Here is a 19,298-nt window from a genome sequence, read left to right as displayed (position 1 = left end):
ACCCGAGAAGTATCTGAAATCTGAAAATTTTACATTGAGTTTCAAGCAATTTTCATGATCAGTGCGCCTTCTATACCCTCAAGAAATGAAGTCGGTCTATATGGAGGCATTACCAAAAGGACCGATAAAAACTTAATCCGATACACGTTTTTGGGAGCCTAAAATAATATTTACAATTTCAGGCAAATCGCATAAAAACTACGGATTCTAGAAACCCAAGAAGTAAAATCGGGATATCGGTCTATATGGGGGCTATACCAAAACATGGACCGATACTCACCATTTGTGGCACACCTCTTTATGGTCCTCAAATACCTATAAATTTCCAATTTCAGACAAATTGTATTTAAACTACGGTTTCTATAAGCCCAAGACCCCAAATCGGGAGGTCCTTTTATATGGGGACCATACCAAAACATGGACCGATACTCACAATTTTTGGCATACGTATTTGTGGTCCTACAATACTTCTAAATTTCCAATTTCAGGTAAATTGAATAAAAACTGCGGTTTCTATAAGCCCAAGAAGTAAAATCGGGAGATCGGTCTATATGGGGGCTATACCAAAATATTGTCCGATACTCACAATTTTTGGCACACGTATTTGTGGTCCTACAGTACCTCTAGATTTCCAATTTCAGGTAAATTTAATAAAAACTGCGGTTTCTATAAGCCCAAGAAGTAAAATCGGGAGATCGGTCTATATGGGGGCTATACCAAAACATGGACCGATACTCACCATTTTTGGCACACCCCTTTATGGTCATAAAATACCTCTACATTTCTAATTTCAAGCAAATTGGATAAAAACTACGATTTCTATAAGCCCAAGACCCCAAATCGGGAGGTCGGTTTATATGGGGACTATATCAAAACCTGGACCGATATAGCCCATCTTCGAACTTGACCTGCCTGCAGACAAAAGACGAGTTTGTGCAAAATTTCAGCGCGATTGCTTCATTATTGAAGACTGTAGCGTGATTACAACAGACAGACAGACAGACGGACATCGTTATATCGTCTTAGAATTACTCCCTGATCAAGAATATATATACTTTATATAGTCGGAAATCGATATTTCGATGCGTTACAAACGGAATGACAAACTTATTATTCCCCCGTCACCATTCTATGGTGGTGGGTATAAAAAAGCTGAAAAACGAAAAATTAAAATTTGCTTCCTAGAAGCAAGTACACAAAACCCGATTTTAAAAGAGAATTGTGTCTTAAAAGTATGCTTACTTGTATTCTCCGTTTCTTTGGCTCGGAATCAATACCAATTGAAGCCCTCACTGAAAAAAAATATTGTCGTGAGGTCAAAGATTTCATGTCTTTAAAATACGAATGCAAATTTTGCTTAACATAGAAGACGTATTTCTCTAGTATAAAGTTTTTTTCCTTGGCCAAAGGTCGATAAACTTTTCAATGAAGTCGTATTGTCCTTATAATTAAGTGATTTGATTTAAAAATGGATATCATAACATGAAAGAAAAAATTTTTGGGCTAAGGTCAACTTGACTTTAATAATTTAGAAAAAATCATTAAATTTAATGAAATTGTCTTTAAATTTGTTGTCTTTTTGCAAAGCAAAAAATCTTTCAAATATAGGCCATGTTTTTCAACACTTTATTTTAAAGACGTTTTTTACTTGAAACACAGCATAATTTCTACTAGAAGTCGAATCTTAATTTGGAAAATAAAGTCGTCGTTAACTTGTTTTTAGAGGACTTTGATAGCATATGAAGAAAAAAAGATGAAAAACGAAAAATAACAAGTATATACGGCCGCAAGTTCGGCCAGGCCGAATCTTATGTACCCACCACCATGGATTGCGTAGAAACTTCTAGGAAAGATTATGATCCACAATCGAATTACTTGGGTTGTGGTATCTTAAAACTTCTTAACATCGTTTTCTAAATTGTGATTTTGTCCATACATGGTATATATTAGACAAAAAAGTTATGTATAGTTAAGTCTACAAATAATTACGAATCGATATGGACTTTTTGTACGTAGAGAGCCAGAATTGAAATATGGGGGTCGCTTATATGGGGCTTTATACAATTATGAACTTGGTATGGACCAATTTTTGTGTGATTGGGGATCGATTTATCTGAGGGCCATATATAACTATAGACCGATATGGACCTAGTTAAGCATGGTTGTTAACGACCATATACTAGCAAAATGTACCAAATTTCAACTCACTCGGATGAAATTTGCTCCTCCAAGAGGTTCCAAAACCAAATCTGGGGATCGGTTTATATGGGGCTATGTACGATTATGTACTGATATGGACTACTTTTGGCATGGTTGGTAAATATCATATACTACCACCACGTACCAAATTTCAAGCAGATCGGATGAATTTTGCTTCTCCAAAAGGCACCGGAGGTCAAATCTGGGGATCGGTTTATATGGGAGCTATATATAATTATGGACCGATATCGACCAATTTTTGCATGGGAGTTTGAGGCCATATATTAACACCACGTACCAAATTTCAACTGAATCAGATGAATTTTGGTCTTCCAAGAGGTTCCGGAGGTCAAATCTAGTGATCGGTTTATATGGGGGCTATATATAATTATGAACCGATGTGGACCAATTTGTGCATGGTTGTTAGAGACCATATACTAACATCACGTACCAAATTTCAGCCGGATCGGATGAAATTTGCTTCTCTTAGAGGCCTCGCAAGCCAAATCGGGGGATCGGTTTATATGGGGGCTATATATAATTATGGACCGATGTGGACCAATTTTGGTTGTTAGAGACCATATACTTACGCCATGTACCCAATTTCAGCCGGATCGGATGAAATTTGCTTCTCTTAGAGGCCTCGCAACCAAATCGGGGGATCGGTTTATATGGGGGCTATATATAATTATGGACCGATGTGGACCAATTTTTGCATGGTTGTTAGAGACCATATACTTACACCATGTACCAAATTTCAGCCGGATCGGATGAAATTTGCTTCTCTTAGAGGCCTCGCAAGCCAAATTTTGGGGTTCGTTTGGGGGCTATACGTAAAAGTGGACCGATATGGCCCATTTGCAATACCATCCGACCTACATCAATAACAACTACTTGTGCCAAGTTTCAAGCCGATAGCCTGTTTCGTTCGGAAGTTAGCGTGATTTCAACAGACGGACGGACGGACGGACGGACATGCTCAAATCGACTCAGAATTTCACCACGACCCAGAATATATATACTTTATGGGGTCTTAGAGCAATATTTCGATGTGTTACAAACGGAATGACAAAGTTAATATACCCCCCATCCTATGGTGGTGGGTATAAAAATTTGCTTTCTAGAAGCAAGTACACAAAACCCGATTTTAAAAGAGAATTGTGTCTTAAAAGTATCCTTACTTGTATTCTCCGCTTCTTTGGCTCGGAATCAATACCAAATTTTTTAAAGTAAAGACAAAATCTTTGAAACCGGGTATGCTTTTTTTTTCAGTGCTGGCTAGACAAACATTTCGGCCACAGACTATAAACATGGACTCAGACACCATCGCACTCAGCAAAAATATACCCCATCCTATGGTGTAAATGTACTTAACATAGATTGACACTCGAGTGAGTTGGGTGAGATTACTTCAGCTGGTGATTCTTAGTTAATGACCTCATGAAGGTGTAAACCACAATGGTCTAGGATATAAGCATTACATATTTAAATATTTAATGTATTTTTATGCAGCTAGCATTTGAAATATCTATTTATGTACTTTGCTTCCTTGTTTATTTTATCGTATTGACTTAATATATTAGGAACATTAGAAATGAACGAGACTTTTTGTAATATTCAAGATTTCATCATGAATATATATATCCTCATTTGTAATGTGAAAAGAGTTTATATGAAATATCTTCATGAAATACAATGAAACTTAAGTACACATCTACATGTCATTATGCTAAAGTTTATTTCATACCACAAAAACGTCTGGTATTTGTCTGTCGAGTAACTTTACGAAATTGTTGAATGGTATCGTTGGCATTTAGTAAAATCACATTTTATTAATTTTATGAGTACTCGTATACACACATCGAGTGAAAGCGTACATTTTGCAAATACCACGAAAGAGTATATCCAGTGAATTTCATAAGCAAATAACAAACAGGAATGTGAATGCGTTCGTCTAGGCAGAAGTTTATACACTCTCTATTTTGGAAAAGTTTTGAACGAATTTGTGAATTTAAATGCAAGTCAGTTTTATGTTTTGCGTTTACCAAGAAGTCAAACTGAATTCATGACAATCGATTAAAGGGTGATACGGTCAAAATTTGGTCAATATAAACTTGACGTATTTCTTTCAATGTTGCATTTAAAAAACCTGAACACCCCTCATTTTGAAGGTGTGTGTGTATAGAATTTTTCATTTTTCATTTTCATTTATTTATTTTGGGTTCCTAATACACAAGATATATATCTTATAATGAGTATTAGAATCAATAATGTTATAATGAATATAATAAGTAGATATTTTAAGATATTTTAAGAAGTATAATAATAATAATTATGAATAGGAATTACATATAATATGGTTATGAATTATATATTAATATTTTTTTTTTTGTTATTTAATCGCCCTGAATTAAATATTTTGTTAGCTTCGTCTTGAACTGCACTGTGTTGTATATACGTTGAAGTTGATTGGGTAACTGATTCCAGAGACGAGTCGCATATATATAAAACTGCCGCTCAGATAACTGACTTCTATGTCGAGCCTGTATCAAATTGTTACCACGGTTGGATCTAGCGAATGTTAATCGTTCGTAGAGGTATGATGGTTCCTTTGTGTGTATAATTTTTTGGAGGAATAACAGAGTTCTGAGTTGAACGTATTTGTCAAACGGGATACCAAAAATTTTGTTCGCAAAAAGTGTCACATTTTGATTTTGGAATTCACTTTTCAGTTGTCAAAATGCCCTCCAAGCAAGAAGAGCAGCGTATCAAAATTTTGCTCGCGCATCGCGAAAATCCGAGCTACTCGCACGCAAAGCTGGCAAAATCGCTAAAAGTTGCCAAATCAACCGTTACAAATGTAATTAAAGTGTTTGGGGAACGTTTGTCGACAGGCAGGAAGTCTGGATCGGGGGGAAATCGAAAACCGGAAGCCGCTGAGACGACAAAGAGAGTTGCCGGTAGTTTCAAGCGAAACCCTAACCTCTCTCTCCGAGATCCCGCAAATAAGCTGGGTGTATCGTCTGCAACCGTGCATCGAGCCAAAAAACGAGCTGGACTATCGACTTACAAGAAGGTAGTGACTCCAAATCGCGATGATAAACAAAATACGACGGCCAAAGCGCGATCCCGTAGGCTGTACACGACGATGCTGACGAAATTTGACTGCGTGGTAATGGACGACGACACCTACGTCAAAGCCGACTACAAGCAGCTTCCGGGACAGGAGTTTTATACGGCAAAACGAAGGGGAAAGGTAGCAGATATTTTCAAGCACATAAAACTGTCAAAGTTCGCAAAGAAATATTTGTTTTGGCAAGCCATCTGTACCTGTGGCTTGAAAAGCAGCATTTTCATAGCTTCCGGGACTGTCAACCAAGAAATTTACGTGAAAGAGTGTTTGAATAAACGTCTGCTGCCTTTCCTGAAGAAACACGGTTGTTCCGTACTGTTTTGGCCGGATTTGGCATCTTACCATTACGGTAAAAAGGCCATGGAGTGGTACGCCGCCAACAACGTGCAGGTGGTTCCCAAGGACAAGAACCCTCCCAACACGCCAGAGCTCCGCCCAATTGAGAAATACTGGGCTATTGTCAAGCGGAACCTAAAGAAGACCAAAACTGGTAAGGACGAGCAGCAGTTCAAGGCAAACTGGCTTTCTGCGGCGAAGAAGGTGGACAAGGTGGCTGTACAAAATCTTATGGCAGGTGTCAAGCGTGAGGCCCGGCAATTCGGATTTTGAAAAGCGAAAGCCTAACTGAATATTTTTCCTGAATTTTATACTAATTGAACTTGAAAAAGAAATTTAATTTAATTTTTTAAATAAACGATTTCACCGATTTACACACGTTTTCCCTTGACCAAATTTTGACCGTATCACCATTTAATGTTTCAGGTTTTATAAAAAAAAAAAAACAAGTATATATGGCCGTAAGTTCGGCCAGGCCGAATCTTATGTACCCTCAACCATGGATTGCGTAGAAACTTCTACGAAAGACTGTCGATTTATCTGAGGGCTATGGTTGTTAAAGGCATGGTTGTTAATGGCCATACACTAGCACAATGTACCAAATTTCAACTGACTCGGATGAAATTTGCTCCTCCAAGATGCTCCAAAACCAAATCTCGGGATCGGTTTATGTGGGGGCTATATATGATTATTGACTGATATGGACCACTTTTGGCATGGTTGTTAAATATCATATACCAACACCATGTACCAAATTTCAGCCGCATCGGATGAATTTTGCTCTTCCAAGGGGCTCCGGAGGTCAAATCTGGGGATCGGTTTATATGGGGGTTATATATAATTCTGGACCGATATGGGTCAATTTTTGCGTGGTTATTAGAGACCATATACCAAATTTCAGCCGGATTGGATGAAATTTGCTTCTCTTAAAGGCTTGGCAAGCGAAATCGGGGGATCGGTTTATATGGGGGCTATATATAATTCTGGACCGATATGGGTCAATTTTTGCATGGTTGTTAGAGACCGTATACTTACACCACGTACCAAATTTCAACCAGATCGAATGAAATTTACCTCTCTAAGAGGCTCCGCAAGCAAAATCTGGGGGTCGGTTTATATGGGGGCTATACGTAAAAGTGGTCCGATATGGCCCATTTGCAATAACATTCGACCTACATCAATAACAACTACTTATGACAAGTTTCAAGTCGATAGCTTGTTTCGTTCGAAAGTTAGCGTGATTTCAACTGACGGACGGACGGATGGACATGCTTAGATCGACACCACGACCCATAATATACTTTATGGGGTCTTAGAACAATATTTCGATGTGTTACAAACGGAATGTCAAAGTTAATATAGCCCCATATTTGGTGGAGGGTACACAGAGAATACATATTGGTTGTGATGACCGAATTTATTGCCAACCTCATTTTGGCAGTTGCAGCAACTATCTGCTGGCAGTTGTGATACCCGATAAATTCGGTCGACTCAATCGAATTATGGGAAATCTAACCAATACCATATATGGAGTAGGTTGTACTAGACGATGCAAGGTATTCGCACTAGGACTAAATCGGAGGAAAAAATTGGTCTCTAAATCGAAGGAAAAAATTGGTCTCTGTGGTCATATGAGTGTAAATCGGGCGAAAGCTATATATGGGAGCTATATCTAAATCTGAACCGATTTCAACCAAATTTGGCACGCATAACTACAGTGCTAATTCTACTCCCTGTGCAAAATTTCAACTAAATCGGAGGAAAAAATTGGTATCTGTGGTCATATGAGTGTAAATCGGGCGAAAGCTATATATGGGAGCTATATCTAAATCTGAACCGATTTCAACTAAATTTGGCACGCATAGCTAAAATGCTAATTTTACTCCCTGTGCAAAATTTCAACCAAATTGGAGTAAAACTCTGGCTTCTGGGACCGTATTAGTCCATATCGGGCGAAAGCTATATATGGGAGCTATATCTAAATCTGAACCGATTTCAACTAAATTTGGCACGCATAGCTACAATGCTAATTCTACACCTTTTGCAAAATTTCAACCAAATTGGAGTAAAACTCTGGCTTCTGGGACCGTATTAGTCCATATCGGGCGAAAGATATATATGGGAGCTATATATAAATCTGAACCGATTTCAATAAAATTTTGCACATTTGACTATACTACCAATTGTACTCCTAGTGCAAAATTTCAACCAAATTGGGATAATACTCAGGCTTCTAGGGCCGTATAAGTGCATATCGGGCGAAAGATATATATGGGAGCTATATCTAAATCTGAACCGATTTCTTCCAAAATCAATAGGGTTCTATTTTGACCCAAAACACATACTTGTGCCAAATTCGAAGTCGATTGGGCTTAAATTACTTTCTAATCCCTTGGTTACAAAAATGTGTTCACGGACAGACGGACATGGCTATATCGACTCAGGAGCCCACCCTAAGCATTTTTGTCAAAGACACCATGTGTCTATCTCGTCTCCTTCTGGGTATTGCAAACATATGCACTAACTTATAATACCCTGTTCCACAGTGTGGCGCAGGGTATAAAAATTAACTATTTTGTGGGAAGTGCGAATTTAGTAAATCTTTATGCTTCGTTTATGTCTAATTATACCCTGCGCCACACTAAGGAACAGGGTATTAGAAATTAGTGCATATGTTTGTAACACCCAGAAGGAGAAGAGATAGACATAGGGTTTCTTTGGCAATATTGTTCAGGGTCGGCCCCTGAGTCGATCAAGCCATGTCCATCTGTCTGTGAACACATTTTTGTAATCAAAGTCTAGGTCGCAATTTAAGTCCAATCGACTTCAAATTTTGCACAAGTACGTATTTTGGAACAGAATAGAACACTATTGATTTTGGAAGAAATCGGTTAAATTTTCGATATAGTTCCCATATATATCTACTAATATGGCCCCAGAATTTCCGCCTGATTTACTTTAAATTTTGCACAAGTAGTGCAATTGATAGTGTTGTAAAGTGAGCCAAATTCGGTTGAAATCGGTTCAGATTTATATATAGCTCCGATATATATATCTTTCCCCCGATTTTCACTCATATGACAACAGAGGTCAAAATTGTAATCCGATTTAAGTGAAATTTTGCACAGGGAGTAGAATTAACATTGTAGCTATGCACGCCAAATTTCAGATTTAGATATAACTCCCATATATATGTTTTTTTTTGTGATTTCGGCAGAATTGGCGAAAATACCCACATTTTCGTTGTAAAAACGACACTGCTAAGTCGAAAACTTGTAAAAATGACTCCAATTTTCCTATACGTCTAATACGTATCTATCGACCGATAAATCATAAATATACTTTCGCAAAATCTTGTCCAGATCGAGTCAGATTTAAATATGTTTATATGGGAACATAAAGTTTATATATAGCACCCATCGCATTTGACGGATTTGATATGGTATCGAAAATGTGGATCTACAAGTAGTACAGGGTATAATATAGTCGGCCACGCCCGACTTTAGACTTTCCTTACTGTTTTTTTCCTGTGTCTTAGTTCATTTAACTAACGTACGCAAAATGTATTGTAGTAAAGGAAACTTTTACTCTTTATATATTCCCTGCTCTAGCAAAAATCAGTAAGGTGATAGAATTTCTAGACAAATCAAGACAAAGGCGTCGGAGATAATCATTATTAGAAAAATGTCTACAATGATATTGACTAAGTAGCAGTTGAAAGTATCTCGACGATGTAATTGGAATATTGAACTGAAGGCTGCTTAAAATAAATTCCGAATTTATACAGCCACGCAATAAATTAACAGGTTGGCTGATAAGCCCCCGGTCTGACACATAGATGGCGTCGATAGTATTAAATGCATATTATTTTTATATAGTACCAACCTTTAAATGATTTGTGTCAAAATTTGACGTCTGTAAGTCAATTAGTTTGTGAGATAGAGCGTTTTCTGTGAAGCAACTTTTGTTATTATGAAAAAATGGAAAAAAGGAATTTCGTGTTTTGATAAAATACTGTTTTCTGAAGGGAAAAAATACGGTGGAGAAGGGAAAACCCATCAACAGTGACTATTATATGGCGTTATTGGAGCGTTTGAAAGTCTAAATCGCGGCAAAACGGCCCCATATGAAGAAGAAAAAAGTGTTGTTCAACCAAGACAACGCACCGTGCCACAAGTCATTGAGAACGATGGCAAAAATTCATGAATTGGGCTTCGAATTGCTTCCCCACCCACCGTATTCTCCAGATCTGGCCCCAGCGACTTTTTCTTGTACTCAGACCTCAACAGGATGCTCGCAGGGAAAAAATTGGCTGCAATGAAGAGGTGATCGCCGAAACTAAGGCCTATTTTGAGGCAAAACCGAAGGAGACTACCAAAATGGTATCAAAAAATTGGAAGGTCGTTATAATCGTTGTATTGCTCTTGAAGGGAACTATGTTGAATAATAAAAACGATTATTGACAAAAAAAAATGTGTTTTTCTTTGTTAGGCCGGGGACTTATCAGCCAACCTGTTAACGTTTATTATTTGTCTGCGACTACTAAGAGAAGGTAGTTTTATAGGATTCTGTCTAAAAGAATACGAAGGAAATGTGTTGTAATTCCAGCCGTGACACCTAAGATGAAATAAAAGAAATTGTAACTGAATCAACTCAATTTTATCGGAATAAATTTTATAAACTGGATCCCAGACACATTAGCGTAGCTAGACAATTTTCCTAGGGGGGGCTATAGCCCCCCTAGCTAAAACGCTATAGACTGAACTTATAGGTTCAACTAATGTTTTATTTCATAAAATTGAATAAAAATATAGACATCAAAATAGTTCGACAATCAATTTATAATAAATCAACTAAAAGTAACCTACGGGAAATTGGTGCAAATTGCCACTGACGGACCTATCACAGAACTGGTACCTGTGCTCGATAATATTTGAAAAAACATTTCAAACAAGCTTTAGAATGCATTAAAAATAATAAAAAGGTATAAAAATTATTTATTTGGGAAAATATCACAAAATTTTTAATTCACATTCAAAACACTGAATTCGTATCACACCTTAAGAAGTAATGCAAATTCATTGCAACGGTTGTTGAAACGGTGGACATTCGTTCTATGACAAGTTCATATTACATTCATTGCTTCTCCGCCAATTTTGTACCACTTCCAGACCCAAAAAGAACATTTTCACTTCTTTTTTGGCGACGCTTTTTTGCAGCATTATTAAGATATTAATTTATGAAAGAATAAGTTCAACCACAGCTTTATTTCACAAATATCAGACTTCTACCACAACCCACCGTGCCACCGTGGTGCAATGGTTAGCATGCCCGCCTTGCATACACAAGGTCGTGGGTTCGATTCCTGCTTCGACCAAACACCAAAAAGTTTTTCAGCGGTGGATTATCCCATCTCAGTAATGCTGGTGACATTTCTGAAGGTTTCAAAGCTTCTCTAATTGGTTTCACTGCAATGTGGAACGCCGTTCGGACTCGGCTATAAAAAGGAGGTCCCTTGTCATTGAGCTTAACATGGAATCGGGCAGCAGTGATAAGAGAGAAGTTCACCAATGTGGTATCACAATGGACAGAATAGTCTAAGTGAGCCTGATACATCGGGCTGCCACCTAACCTAACCTAACCTAACCTAACCTAACCTAACCTAACCTACCACAACCCAAGTAATTCGATTGTGCATGAAAGTCTTTATTGGAACTTTGTGCGTTGTACGAGTATATACTTGTTAAATTTTTATAAAAATGTAAAATCGTAAATAGGTTTTCAAATTCTGGGGGGGGGGGGGGCTAAATTTTTCTGGGGGGTCTAAGCCCCCTCCCCAGAGGCCTTCCTACGCTTATGCCCAGACAATGGAACCATATTCAAGGGTACTACGAACCAAAGATAACTTGTAACTACAGGATCGACAAATTCTTTGCACCATCTCTTCAAAAATCCTAGGGAACTAACGGAATGACAAAATCAATATATTTCCCTGGTATGGTGGACGGTAAAAAATGAACTCTCACTGGAATAAATCTCTTAGTTGTCACACGAACGATCTGGCAATGATAGCAACCTGAAGTTGGTTGCAGTACATATTTGCCACCCTGTAGTCACTTGTACTTATTATAAAGATCAAATCCATTAGACGACATTTCATCTTGGTTGTCACTCGTGCCAAAAATAATCTAATAAAATTTGTAGAAAATTTTACTAAAAATCTACCAAATTTAAACATTTTTATTTTCATCAAAAATTTGCCAAAATTGTAATTCTCTAGAAACTTTTGTCAAAATGTTAGTTCTTTAGAAACTATTGTCAAATTTTTATTTCTATAGAAAATTTTGTCAAAATTGTATTTTTTTAGAAAAAATTTCATTTTTTTTTTTCTTTAAAAAAAAATTGTTAAAATTTTATTATCTACCATTTTTCGTATAATTCTATCAACTGTGGCAACCATGCATTCCACATATGATGAAGCGTACCTACCTCTTCCTTATTTATTTTACATTTTTGAATGGTGGCTATCAGCTCATATGATACAAACAAATTTGCCTACACTTCATAGGAGTGAAGAGCTTTAGCCACATATACAAATGTGTCTTATGGTATTTAGACTTGTCATTCAATCGCTCATACAGTCAACCATCATTCACTCATTATATCGTTGACTTGATGCATTTATTTTTACGTTCATTCATTTCCTCCATTCCTTGCAAATCCACTCTTGGTGTTCATTCACTCAATCCATTCGAAAATAGGAGAAAAAAAAGAACATTTTCTCTGTGTATTTACAATTCAAAATGTCAGTCATTTGATATTTTCGATGTATTTAGTTCAGAGTTGAATGAGATTTACAACTGAGATTTTGTCATACAATTGTACGAACAACCAAAGCTGGTCGTCTAGCTATGGCATTCGCTTCTTATTTTCTAATTTCATTTAAAGCTTTACGCTTTTGGCCTTTTTGCATTTTGTAGCAGACTATGATGTAGGTAACAGAGGGCACAACGGACCATTTGGGGATGGATGGATGGATAAAGTGATGAGTAATGCACAAACTTCAGAAATGTGATCAAATTTCGCAAACATCAGAAGTAGAAAAGTCATAAAATAAATTAGAATTTTCCAAGGAATGAAAGAAAGGATATGAATACAAAGGATTTAAGGTATGTATCAAAGACACTGTACTGCTATGTGTCTCGAACATATTTTATTTGAAATTTAAATACTATTGGATGGAAATGAATAAATGCCACAATAGGAATTCACATTAAACAATCTAAATATTATCATAAAACAAGGGAGTAGAGTAGAAAGTCGGACAAGGACTACTATATCACACCCTAAACCATCCATACTGGAATCATTTGTTGGATATTATTAAAATATGTTTGGGAAATAGAGCTATATCTCAGACAATTTTATATTTAAACAAGTGAGTAAAGTAGAAAGTCGGCCGGGGCCGACATTAATATTAAGGGGTACATGGTTTTTGGAGTTTTATCACAATCTGCACAGAAATGTCTGATATTAGGAGCTATAGTTAATTCTGAACCTACAGAGTTGGTGTGCCACTAATATTGCTTCCATTATTAAAGAAGTAAGTAAAGTAGAAAGTTGGGCGGGACCGAATATATCATACCCTAAACCACACATACTGAATTAGTAATCATAGGCATTTGTGGGGGTAACATTGATATAGGTCTGGGAGATAAACCGTGGTTGCATATTTAAGAAAATTAAGGAGTACATGTTTATGGGTGCTTCGTATCAATCTGACTATAGCTCATAGTAAGTGTTGCCAGGGAAAATGTTCGGTTTACCCTACAAGGACAAAAAAAGTTCCCTACTTTTCCATACATCCCCAAACAATTTTCCCTACAATATTTTCGTTAAATTTAAATAAACTTTACAAAACAAAAATGGTTCTATGTACTTTATTATCTTAAAACATGAAAATGCAACGTATATAATCTAGAAAATAAATTTGTATTACCACCACGGTTGCCACAGTTAGTAGAGTTCTACCAAAAATAGTATTTTTTTTAAACCTCTATAGAAATAAAATTTTGGAAAAAGTTTCTATAAACAAATTTTTTTTGAGAAATTTTTCTATAGAAATAAAATCTTGATAATAAATTCTTTAGAAATAAAATTCTGAGAAAAAATTCCATAGAAATAATATTTTGAGAAAATTTTTATAGAATTATAGATAATATTATCAAAAAAATTCTATAGAAATACAATTTTGAAAAAATTTTCTATAGAAATAAAATATTGACAAAATTTTCTACAGGAATAAAGTTTTGACAAAAATTTCTATAGAAATTTCTATAGATTTGTGGTAATTTGTGGTAATCTTCAAATTGTGTTTGAGTTTTTTTTTTTCGCACGAGTGGTAACTGTTGTTACCACACATAACAGGTTGGCTGTTAAGTCCCCAGTCTAACAAAGAAAAACACATTTTTTTGTCAAAATTCGTTTTCATTATTCAACATAGTTCCCTTCAAGAGCGATACAACGATTATAACGACCTTCCAATTTTTTGATACCATTTTGGTTGTACTCCTTCGGTTTTGCCTCAAAATAGGCCTCAGTTTCGGCGATCACCTCTTCATTGCAGCCAAATTTTTTCCCTGCGAGCATCCTTTTGAGGTCTGAGAACAAGAAAAAGTCGCTGGGGGCAAGATCTGGAGAATACGGTGCGTGGGGACGCAATTCGAAGCCCAATTCCTGAATTTTTGCCATCGTTCCCAATGACTTGTAGCACGGTGCGTTTTCTTGGACGAACAACACTTTTTTCTTCTTCATATGAGGCCGTTTTGCCGCGATTTCGACCTTCAAATGCTCCAATAACGCCATATAATAGTCATTGTTGATGGTTTTTCCCTTGTCAAGATAACCGATAAAAATTATTCTTTGCCAGCGGACTTTTGAGTCTTTCCACGTTTCGGAGACGGCTCACCGGTCGCTGTCCACTCAGCCGACTGTCGATTGGACTCAGGAGTGTAGTGATGGAGCCATGTTTCATCCATTGTCACATATCGACGGAAAAACTCGGGTGTAGTACGAGTTAACAGCTGCAAACACCGCTCAGAATCATCAGCACGTTGTTGTTTTTGGTCAAATGTGAGCTCGCGCGGCACCCATTTTGCACAGAGCTTCCGCATATCCAAATATTGATGAATGATATGACCAACACGTGATGAATGATATGACCAACACGTTTAAGGCCTCTGCTATCTCGATCAACTTCATTTTACGGTCATTCAAAATCATTTTGTGGATTTTTTTTTGATGTTTTCGTCGGTAACCACCTCTTTCGGGCGTCCACTGCATTCACCGTCCTCCGTGCTCATTTCACCACGCTTGAATTTTGCATACCAATCAATTATTGTTGATTTCCCTGGGGCAGAGTCCGGAAACTCATTATCAAGCCAAGTTTTTGCTTCCACCGTATTTTTGTCCCCTTCAGAAAACAGTATTTTATCAAAACACGAAATTCCTTTTTTTCCATTTTTGTCACAATAACAAAAGTTGCTTCACAAAAGACGTTCTATCTAACGTCAAATTTTGACACGAATCATTTGAAGGTAGGTACTATATAAAAATAATATGCATTTATTACTAGCGACGCCATCTATGTGTCAGACCGGGGACTTATCAGCCAACCTGTTAGTTAAAGATCAAGCCTTGCCGGCTTCTAAATTCCTAATCTAGAGCCACCAAAATGTAAAAATTATTACAAATTGTGTTGAGTGAAAATGTCCCTACATTGTGATCCTACGTCCCCACAAGGCGCTAAATATTGGAAAAAAAACTACATATAGGGAATTTCCCCTACTTCTAGCAACACTGGCTGTAGTTGATATTGCACCTACGGGGTTAGTATGCCACTAATATTGAGCCCGTTATTAAATAAGTATATACCGCCGTAAGTTCGGCCAGGCCGAATCTTATATACCCTGCTTCATGGATTGCGTAGAAACTTCTACCAAAGACTGTCATCCACAATCGATTTACTTTGGTTGTGGTAACACTTACCGATGGCAAGGTATCTTAAAACTTCTTGAACACAAAAGCTACATATAAGTAAGTATAGAGAGCCAAAATTGAAATATGGGGGTGGCTTATATAGGGGGTATATACAATTATGAACTTGATATGGGCCAATTTTTGTGTGATTGGGGATCGATTTATCTGGGGGCTATATATAACTATAGAACGAAATGGACCTAGTTAGGCTTGGTTGTTAATATACTAACATCACGTACCAAATTTCAACCGAATCGGATGGATTTTGCTCTACCAAATTTTAGGCGGATCGGATGAAATTTGCTTCTCTTAGAGGCTCCGCAAGCCAAATCTGGGCATCGGTTTATATGGGGGCTATATATAATTAAATAAATCCATAATAAATTATGGACCGATATGGATCAATTTTTGCATGGTTGTTAGAGACCATATACTAACACCACGTACCAAATATAAACTGGATCGGATAAATTTTGCTCCTCCAAGAGGCTCCCGAGGCCAAATCTGAGGATCGGTAAATGCCATTTGCAATACCATCCGACCTACATCAATAATAACTACTTGTGCCAAGTTTCAAGTCGATAGCTTGCTTTCAACAGATAGCGTGATTTCAACAGACGGACGGACGGACATGCTTAGATCGACTCAGAATTTCCCCACGACCCACAATATTTATACTTTATGGGGTCTTGGAGCAATAATTCGATGTGTTACAAATGGAATGACAAAGTTAATATACCCCTCATACTATGCTGCAGGGTATAAAAATCGGTCCGCTTTTGTTCATATTTCCCTTCCCTGAAAATTTCAAGAAAATCTGGGAATTTTTCTCCAATTTTCCAAACGAGAAGTTTAGATTTTTCACTATTCCAAAGGGAAACAACTTTGAAGCAATGCCAACAAGTTTTAAAAAGAATTTTTTTTGAATTCAATACCACCCTCCTCCATACAGAATATAAAAAACATTGTGTTCCACATTCACAAATGATTAGAGATCATAAGAACTGTCACTCAAGATATTGAAGTTTAGAGTAACTGTAGTAGTTAAAGACAAACGTTTTTCAGCCATGTGTTATCCTAAATAGAAACCCACTGGTTGCTTTCAGTTGTCCATATCTGTAGACACACTTATTCCTTATTAGCCTTCTCGGTCTACTACACAAACCTATGCAGTTACATATGGCCAAGGCTATTAGCAGCGTCAACCACCCTTACTAATAGCCTTATTTTCATGGTGTATGTTCTGTTTTACACACATTAACACAATCATGCAGAACTCGTAAGTTCTCAAACGCAGACGATAATGGGTTTCTGCCATTCCCGAGACTTCTAAACACACCCACACACACACAAAGCCCCATATGCTTAACCATATATCCATGGTTCGGAACAGTTGAATGTGGTTGCTAAATACAGATGGTTCTCCATACCAACTTGTTGTACTAATGACCTTTCATTCATGCCTAAGTATGTAAATAACACAAATGTACGCGTAAACACATACACGGGCGCACATCCACTCCCACCCACACTCGTTATCAACCATACATCTTTACACAGTAGGAAATTTAAAGAAGCAAATTTTAAAAGGAAAAGGAAATCAAAGGAATGAGCGTCTCTTAGAGTGAAAGTGGAATAACAAGATATACACTGAAAATAAAGACTTTACTCAGGCGTTGTCATTGTATTCTTATTGGAGGTATACACTTCACAAAAAAAAATGATTTCTACAGAAAATTTTGTCAGCATTTTATTTCTATAGAAAATTTTGTCAACATTTTATTTCTATAGAAAATTTTTTCAAAATTTTATTTTTATAGAAAATTTTGTCAAAATTTTATTTCTATAGAAAATTTTGCAACATTTTATTTACATAGAAAATGTTTAACAAATTTTATTTCTATAGAAAATTTCGTCAAAATTTTATTTCCATACAAAATTTCGACAAAACTTTATTTCTAGAGAAAATTCTGTCAACATTTTATTTTATAGAAAATTATGTCAAGATGGAATAACAAGACATACACTGAAAATAAAGACTTTACTCTGGTGTTGTCATTGTATTCTTACTGGAGGTATAAACTTCAGAAAAAAAATATTTCTACAGAAAATTTTGTCAAAATTGTATTTCTATAGAAAATTTTGTCAAAATTTTATTTCTATACAAAATTTTGTCAGCATTTTATTTTTATAGAAAATTTTGTCAACATTTTATTTCTATAGAAAATTTTTTCAAAATTTTATTTTTATAGAAAATTTTGTCAACATTTTATTTCTATAGAAAATTTTTTCAAAATTTTATTTTTATAGAAAATTTTGTCAAAATTTTATTTCTATAGAGAATTTTGTCAACATTTTATTTACATAGAAAATGTTTAACAAATTTTATTCCTATAGAAAATTTCGTCAAAATTTTATTTCCATACAAAATTTCGACAAAACTTTATTTCTAGAGAAAATTCTGTCAACATTTTATTTTATAGAAAATTATGTCAAGATGGAATAACAAGACATACACTGAAAATAAAGACTTTACTCTGGTGTTGTCATTGTATTCTTATTGGAGGTATAAACTTCAGAAAAAAAAAAAACATTTCTACAGAAAATTTTGTCAAAATTGTATTTCTATAGAAAATTTTGTCACAATTTTATTTCTATACAAAATTTTGTCAGCATTTTATTTTTATAGAAAATTTTGTCAACATTTTATTTCTATAGAAAATTTTTTCAAAATTTTTTTTTATAGAAAATTTTGTCAAAATTTTATTTCTATAGAAAATTTTGTAAAAAATTTATTTCTATTGAAAATTTTGTCAAAATTTTATTTTTATAGAAAATTTTTTAAAAATTTTATTTCTATAGAAAATTTTGTCAAAATTTTATTTCTATAGCAAATTTTGTTAACATTTTATTTCTTTAGAATTTTTTGTCAAAATTTTATTTCCATACAAAATTTCGACAAAACTTTATTTCTAGAGAAAATTCGGTCAACATTTTGTTTTATAGAAAATTATGTCAAGATTTTATTTCTATAGAAAATTTTGTCAACATTTTATTTCTATAGAAAATGTTGTCAAAATTTTATTTTATAGAAAATTTTGTCAACATTTTATTTCTAGAGAAAATTCTGTCAACATTTTATTTCTATAGAAAATTTTGTCAAAATTTTATTTATATAGAAAATTTTGTCAACATTTTATTTCTGTAGAAAATGTTGTCAAAATTTTATTTCTATAAAAAATTTTGTCAAAATTTTATTTCTATAGAAAATGTTGTAAAAATTTTATTTTATAGAAAATTTTGTCAACATTTTATTTCTATAGAAAATTTTTTCAAAATTTTATTTGTATAGAAAGTTCTGTCAAAATTTTAGTTTATATAAAATTTTGTCAAAATTTTATTTCTATAGAAAATTTTGTCAAAATTTTACTTTTTTTGAAAATTTTTTAAAAATTTTATTTCTATAGAAAATTTTGTCAAAATTTTATTTCTATAGAAAATTTTGTTAACATTTTATTTCTTTAGAATTTTTTGTCAAAATTTTATTTGTATAGAAGGTTTTGTCAAAATTTTATTTTATAAAAAATTTTGT

This window comes from Haematobia irritans, chromosome 1 (assembly GCF_050003625.1).
Source record: "Haematobia irritans isolate KBUSLIRL chromosome 1, ASM5000362v1, whole genome shotgun sequence".
NCBI lineage: Eukaryota > Metazoa > Arthropoda > Insecta > Diptera > Muscidae > Haematobia > Haematobia irritans.
Note: the sequence above shows the minus strand (reverse complement) of the source record.